Raw genomic sequence first — 6,903 nt, forward strand, 5'->3', positions numbered from 1 at the left:
AGACAGACATTTGCATTTTCAAGGGCCAAGAAGTACTTCTTTTTGCGGCGAGAACAAAGAATCATGTCGTAGTTGCAGACAGCATAAATGCCCCGACAGCATGCACTTGCTGTCTTGTTGAAGGTGACTCGCAAGTAGACAGAACAATGCGCTTGCATGACACCTCGACTGCTGTGGGTGTGATCAACATGCTAATTCATGCTGCAATTGTTCATATGCTTTAGATTGGAAATGGAGGTGTGTGCACGTGCGCGCGTTTGTGTGGACACTTCATTGTTTGAGCGACATGTCTTGTTCTAATAGGTCGCTTGCACATCGTAATGCATCATGGGAGTTTTTCCTTCGGGCGCCATATTGGGTGTCCGCCGGTTCACAAGGTACACTCGCGAGTTACACGGTAGAGCTTATCAACCTGATGTAATTTTCGCAGTATTTTCACGATTTACCGGAAGATCAAAAACAACGATACAGGCAGAAGGTGTCTCTGTGTGGCGGGATTGATCCTAATTACGTCCTGACCAAGGGTGATTTTTTTTTGACGGAGAAAGCTTGCTGGCCAAATGTGACATCTCTGGACATCTTTCCCTACCTCGTGTTGACAACATGCTCCATAACACGCCAACAAATCCCTGGAGGCTTACAATTATTTTGTAAGCGGGTGGATACAGAGTGTAAACTTTAACATCGCATCAGAAGAAACGGTTGCTGTTGCACGTAAGTAAACCACATGGTGTTGGTAATTCTGCACACAAAAATGTTGATTTGTTCTCAGGCTTCCTGTTATCATTGTGTTTACATGCACAGCTGGGTTTACCTGATGTGGTTTTTCTAACAATTTTATAACAGGCAAATATGGCAGAGCGTATAAGAATAAAAAGTAACTGCACAGCCTCCCCGTGGCTTAATTAAATTTAATGCTACCCTTTCACTAGTTACATGTTACTTAATCAACTTATTCTAAATGGTTAAGGTTAACCACTCTCAGAGGACGTATTTTTAGTTTCAGTTTCCAGTACAATAAAACGTGTTCATGGTAACTACTGAGCATACTGACAGCTTTTCTTATGATCTCACGGTTAAGGAGGCTGTCACAACACCAAATTTCTGTCTGGTGCCAGATGGCAACAATTCCCATCACTTGTCACGACAACACCAATAGTATTACCAGGTATGTATGGCTTTACTTTTTGTAGTTTCTTATTTAATTCTATGTTTCATATTTTCATTACAATGTTTGTAATATTTTCAGATTCAGGCACAGATGAGTTTAACTGGACGGACTTCTGCGACTTTGTGGTGTGGACAAAGTGTGATTGAGCGAGTCCACCCAGATCGCTCGTTTTGGCCAGTTGGAAAAGCCAGAGTTTTTTTTCCCCCAAAATCCCCTCCTTACCTGAACTGCTCGGGAGAGCATTTACTAGATCAGCAGTGGACTTCCAGTGTTCCTGCTCAGCCGCTGTCACCTACCACTTGCTCATGTACTTCAAAGATGCGGAATAAAGTAGTTTTTTGTGCTGCAGCAGATTGTAAAATCAAATGATATCACTTGAAGTGTGCCAATCTAGACTGCCAAAAGGACAGTGGTTTTGTGACAAGTGTGAAACAAGGATTATTGGGAAAACTGTAACACAGTACTGGTACTTGTCTTACATTAAACAAATTTAAAAGAGAGCAACTTTTTCCTCTGTACATAGTATAATGAAAGTCATTGCGTACCCCATCAACATTACATCATACCGTCATCTCAGGATGGTAGGCACCTGTGCTAAAATAAACTACATTAATTAACAGTTCAATTTTTAACCCTGAAATTACTACATCTAATCATTATTCACTTCATTTTTGTGCTTTTAGAAATAATAGAGATTTATGCCATTACTTTAAGAGGGACCATATTGCACATTGAGTCAAATCCTGTCATTTGTCTTATGTATAGCTTTGTAAACAAACCCAACAATAGAATTTGTATAAACGCTGCCTTTATTAGCGCCAAACAAACAGTCGCATGTTGTCCTCCTCCAATGCTTTGATGCTCGCCTTCGTTTCCATCATGTCATTGGCAATCAAGTCGGTGTGGCATGAGATCCCTAAAGAAAAAAAATAAATAAAAAAATCACAAAAAATACGGTACCAGTAATAGGTTTAATATAGTAAAGTAGTATAGTTTTTTTGTCAGTGTAAAAGAAATGTACACATTTTGTTGCATTTTTTAATGTATGAACATTGCTACAGGCAAATACTTATTTCTATAAACACTTCCAAATGTCTCTAAAATATAAGGTGCGTGTACACACACAAACAAACACATACATTCACTCATGCATACAATATATCATGTAATGAATTCTGAGTGGCATACCAGAGTCAATGATGTCAGCAGTACTTGAGGGTACAGGTTACTGGAGCCATCTGGCTGCATAACTGCAACAATCTCTGCCACTTCGAGTCGTCTTTTCTTTGCTTGTCTCTCCTGTGCACGTTCATATCTCTTGGCACCGACTGGGCTGAGACATAGATGTTGTAACTTGGGGCCCAACTTTAATGTTGGAGCCCAGTCGGGATGATTGGACAGAAAAACGGGCGCAGGGCGACCTGTTAAAATAAACAAATATATAAACAAATAAAATATGGAAAGACTGGTTATTTTACCGCAGTAGGGTGGCCGTGAATAAGTTCTTTAGCATGATGTGTAGGCTACCGGGGGTCTGTTTTCTTGCATCAGCCCCTTCTGTCTCTTTTTTTTCCAAGTTTACATTTTGCCACCAAAAAACATGTTATCGGCATTAAAAGCCCAAGACTAATCAATCCAATTTCAGCAGTAAACACTTTGCACTGGCACTACTTGGGTGAAAATGTTCGATGTTAGCTTTCGGCTAACGTCCGCTAGCCAGCTTGTACTACCGAACTTGCTTGCTCATGAATCCAAAACATAAGCAACTTGCCCATATATGGGCGGTCGAAACGTTATTAATCCTCATGCATTAAATAAAGGTAAACAAGCTTACCGCTCACAAAGTGATCGCTGCACACACGAGCCCAAAGTAACGACTTCCCTCCAGAGTCCGCACTCCTCTGTCCCCAGGCCCTGGTTCCTAATTATTTTCGGAATTCGGAAAAAAGACCGACCATTTTCCCCCTTGGCTTTGTTCGAACAGCCAACGATGCAGCAACAATGTACCATTTTAAACGCAGAAAACAAACGTGATAGATACGTGTTCGACCGAATCGCTACGTAAATGGAGGCCACCCAGCATGGCGACTACGAGAAATCCGAGGCGGAAGTGACGACATGTGCAAGCGACCTATAGGCTTTAGTGAGTGGAGGGCTTACAGGTAGTACACACAAGCATACACTTCCACTGCCAGCATTTTTTTCCTCCAATAAAATGCATGTATTCATTTGATTTACTTTTTATTCATTTATATAATTAAATAATGTGTTAATTGATTTATTTTGCCTTTCTAGTGAATAATTAAAATATATTTTATTTAATAAAAAATATGTATTTTTAGAAAAGTAGCATGAAGTTATTTCATTAACAAAATGAAATACATGAAATACAAAATATTTCTTTAATTGACCCATTTTTGCATTTATTTTTGGATTAAATCATCAGTTAATTATTAATAAATACCAAAAAATATCTTTTTAAAATGATTGTGGATTTTAACATTATTTTTTGTATATTATTATTAAAATAAAAATGTTTCAATAACATAAAAACTGTATTAGTATTACAAACATTGGTGCAACCAGAAATTTTTCAGTGGTGTGGGCAGGGTAATTAAAATGCATTTATTCATTTTATTTACTTTTTATTCATTTATCTAATTAAATAAGCTGATAATTGATTTATTTTCATTTTCATTTGAATAATTAAACTGTATTTTGGTTAATTAATTAAAAATATGTATTTTCAGAAATTAACATGAGGTTAAAATGATCTTGGATTTTCATTTTATTTTGTTTTAAAAAAAGTTTCAATAGCATAAAAATATTAGTATTACAAACAGGGGCGTATGTAGCCAAACATTTTTTCAGTGGTGTTGCCAGGGTGACAAAGCATCTCACTGAGGGGTGGCCACTGGCTATAAACACTCACGTATACTTTCATATGCTCCTAATACTAACTGAGAAGTCAATGCTTATTATACCATCTACAGGCAGGTTTTAAAACACTTCCTAACATGCTGAGATGTACAGTAAGTAGTGGCATAGAAATGTGACCAAGAAATTGAAACAACTTTAGGCAAGATGTGAAAATATGCTATTTTTGTTTGCTGTGGCTGCAAAGCCATTTGACTAATCCCTAGAAAATATGTGACAGCTCCTGTGTACATCCTGTCCCACCTGGGACACTCAGCAATCTGTCAACAATGTGCCACACACCTCAGATGCTCACAAGTAGAGTAGACAATTGATCCCTGAGGACAAACCAAGGGATGCCCGGAAGGGGCTTCATAATTTTGGACCAGCAGAATTACATTCTGCAGCACGAATGAAGTGTAGTCGAGATTACCCGGTGTCCTCAATATCCAAGCGCCCAATACACACACGTCCTCTAAACTGAGGGCATTTTGTGAATGCAACGTAAGATTGAAGGGCATGACTTTACAGTGATTTTTAAACGCAGAGGATTGACATTGACAGAATAACATAATGACTCATTCCATCCTAAAAAGAAAGAGATCAGTGAGAGACAAGACAGCTTGCCTCCCAGTTGGTTACAACGTAATGTTGCCAAGGTTAGGAAAGGTCAAAGTCACCACATGCTTTCCAAACAGCATCATATCACTGATGCACATCCAAAAGTCCAAATCAGATGAACAATATTTTGTTTGCTGTCGAGTCACACGCCCAATAGGAATTGTACTTCTTGAATTTCATTGACATTAATGGCACTGTAGATTGGCTTTAATGGCCACAAACAAAGATTCATGGTTAGTTGTTCAAAGCAATCAATATTACAATAGCGTTATGTTATAAAAAGCACATGATTGTTTTTATGACATTCCACGGAGGATTCTAAATGTTAATATGGCCTGAATGAATCTGCAGGAGGCGTTCTCCAAGCAGTGCTCTGTCATAATAAACAGCTCTCAACTGACTCAAGCACAGTTCTTTATGGATTAATACTTAATGCTTATTGCAGGCTTAAAATGTAAATCACCTCTAATTCACATAGACACACTTGGGAGGATACTGAGAATATATAGACTGCAGTGGACTGCGGCTTGTTCATGAGTCTTGTATCTGCATAATAAGACACTCGCCCAAATTGTCCTTTTTATGCACTGGACAGGATTTATAGCCATGCATGTGTTGATTAATTCATTTATAATAACACCAGGAGTGAAACTTAGCTTTCTGCATTTGCACTAATCAGTCTATATCAACTACTCTTTCCAATTCTCGCTGAATTATTTCTCACACATTTTGAGATGTCAGTGTTTATATGGAACATTTTCTCAGAGTTCACAGCTCAACACACTTTTTCTGGTTGTCGCTGAATTTAATAAAGTAGATGTAAGACGGAGGCTGCTCGCTAATGAAACGGCTCCAGTACATGATGTCACTATATTTTCCCCCTGAAGACTTTCAGCTCATGCGTAACAGTCTAAAAGCAAAGAGGACAAAACGTGACTTGGGCATCTGATTCATTGGAGTGGACAGTCAAACTGAGAGCATGCAAACGTGGGTCAGAACACTCAGGAGAAGAGCCCCCCCGCAGGCTACAACATGCAGCTAAAGGTGGAGCACTCATTGAGGAACATTATAATGAGGTTTGTCACTCCCGACCATTCTGCTTGAGTAGAGAACAAGAGGGGTGCAAGTAGATTTCTACTCAATGGAGCAGAATAATGGAGGAAAAGGACAGTTGTGTTGCAAGGGGAGGGGCTGGCCCGGGCAATACTGGTTAAGGAAGCAGTGTGTACTGAAAGAGATGTGGTGGATTGCACACTTACATCGCTGTGGATCTTATAAAAGGAATGTTAGGCAATTATTTATTTGAATGCAATACAACATTCATTCCATAGCCATCCCTTAACCACAATGCTCTTCATATTAAATGGATGTGCATGTCCAACACTGAGGCAAATGCGTATCTTGATACAATACTTCAAACTATTTCTATAGGAATCATAAAACCGAATGGTTTGATACTGACACAATAGAAGTCTATATGTAATTTTATTCACTTACAATCCAATGTAATGCAAATGATAGCATGTTATTTGGGGACACACAAAGAGATTGCTTTTAATTTCATGTTATTTTATTTGCTGTAATTGTCAGTATAATTTTGATCAAATGACCTGAGTGATTGTAAAAAAAAAAAAAAAAAAAAAAGGAGTAACAGTTACCCTTCTGTCAAATGAGGGCTAGCTTGTTTTTTTGATTTGCTGTCGATGTCTCAATAACCTCACTATTTATGACCCCATTCAATCCCTTCAACTGTTTGCTACCTCGGACTTGGGGATGAGAAGCCCCCAAGGGACTGTTGTGGGTGTCATTAGATGGACCCTGCAGGCAAACAATACTCTGATTTGTCTTCTGACTACATTTTGGATCAAAAACTGTGTTCTACATCATGGGCCCTATTTTTGTGCCCAGCGCAAGTCGAGCACATTATGCAGTCTAACTGTGCAACATGGGTGTAGTTTTCTTTCTTTAGGTATTTTTTGTAGATGGGCACCGGTAGAAAGGTGCGTTTACTCCATTGTAGGAGTGAACTCAACTGTTGTCACCCTGGGACTCGCAATTTCGCATTAGTTATTATTATTATTATTTTCACGACCCACTTTTGCAGAAGAGCCACGAAACATGAAAAGTATTGTATTTTTTAATACACATAATTACAATGTTAAAAGTGTCTTTCTGAGAACCTTATTAACTAAAAA

At 38.5% G+C, this 6,903-nt stretch overlaps 2 long non-coding RNA genes across 3 annotated transcripts; one reads left to right on the plus strand and one right to left on the minus strand.

Annotated features, from left to right (window-relative positions):
- Positions 1–302: 302 nt before the first annotated feature.
- LOC144015101 (uncharacterized) lies at positions 303–1,519 on the plus strand. The gene is made up of 3 exons (XR_013282689.1): positions 303–714; positions 1,082–1,168; positions 1,250–1,519. It is a non-coding gene; the product is annotated as an uncharacterized LOC144015101 (long non-coding RNA).
- A 443-nt stretch (positions 1,520–1,962) lies between these two features.
- LOC144015100 (uncharacterized) lies at positions 1,963–3,255 on the minus strand. 2 transcript variants are annotated; one of them, XR_013282688.1, is made up of 3 exons: positions 3,006–3,210; positions 2,360–2,592; positions 1,963–2,087 (listed from the first exon to the last, which is right to left on the minus strand). It is a non-coding gene; the product is annotated as an uncharacterized LOC144015100 (long non-coding RNA). The 2 variants fall into 2 exon arrangements; XR_013282687.1 differs by having other exon boundaries at positions 2,360–3,255.
- Positions 3,256–6,903: the final 3,648 nt, after the last annotated feature.

Source organism: Festucalex cinctus, chromosome 2 (genome assembly GCF_051991245.1).
Source record: "Festucalex cinctus isolate MCC-2025b chromosome 2, RoL_Fcin_1.0, whole genome shotgun sequence".
Lineage (NCBI taxonomy): Eukaryota > Metazoa > Chordata > Actinopteri > Syngnathiformes > Syngnathidae > Festucalex > Festucalex cinctus.